We start from the raw sequence: 813 nt of genomic DNA on the forward strand, positions 1-813 counted from the left end.
GTTAATTTTATTTTTTTTTTTCTGATAAATCCTTCCCGCCGATCCCCGACGCGGCCGTTTCGGGTTGTTTGGTGTTTTGTTTTGCTTTATTTGCCCAGAAGAAGCGCCAAATACCACCTACAACTCGAGTTACTCGGTCACCCTCTCCCAAGAGCGTTGGAGGAGGCAACTGGCCCGGTGGAGAGAACAAATAAAAACCGAAATTAGGAGAAAAACTCAACGGAAATAAAAACTTTGCGGACACACGAACACACCCAGACAGACACGCGCGAGACCCGAGGAGCAGCAGGACCGCGAATCCAAATTCATTTCTGCCTTTCCCCACCTATTTTCTTCGTCGGGAATGGGATTGGGAATCTCGGGCTCCTCTTTTCCTCGCTTCTTTCTCCGGGAACGCCCTGCCCGGGGCTCGCCGGGTATTAGGTCGGGCCTTGGCGTCCCTCCCGTGTTACCCTTGACCGTGACTAGGCGTTGGTTGACCTTGACATCACGAGCTGCCGGATAATAAGCCGGGGGGACCCTCACCCTTGATCTTCTCCTCTCCAGCCGCTCCTGTTTACAGATAAACAAGGTGTTATTTGAAGTCTAGACAGGCGGGCTAATGGCCAACAATAAAGCCCTGAAAAGGAAGTTTCCCAAGTTTAGCCTTTTCTTTCCTTTGTATCCGGGACTTTGAATAACTTCCCAACCGCAGCCTTTATGGCAAAAGCCCGGGCAAGGGATTTCCCTCGCCTTTTTTTCCCCCCCCCATTTAATTTTTTTCTTTTTTTTTTTTTTTTTTTTTTTTTAGCAGCAGGGGAGAAGAACCTTCCA

The sequence above is a fragment of the Lepidothrix coronata genome, unplaced genomic scaffold, assembly GCF_001604755.1.
Source record: "Lepidothrix coronata isolate B3197 unplaced genomic scaffold, Lepidothrix_coronata-1.0 Scaffold358, whole genome shotgun sequence".
NCBI lineage: Eukaryota > Metazoa > Chordata > Aves > Passeriformes > Pipridae > Lepidothrix > Lepidothrix coronata.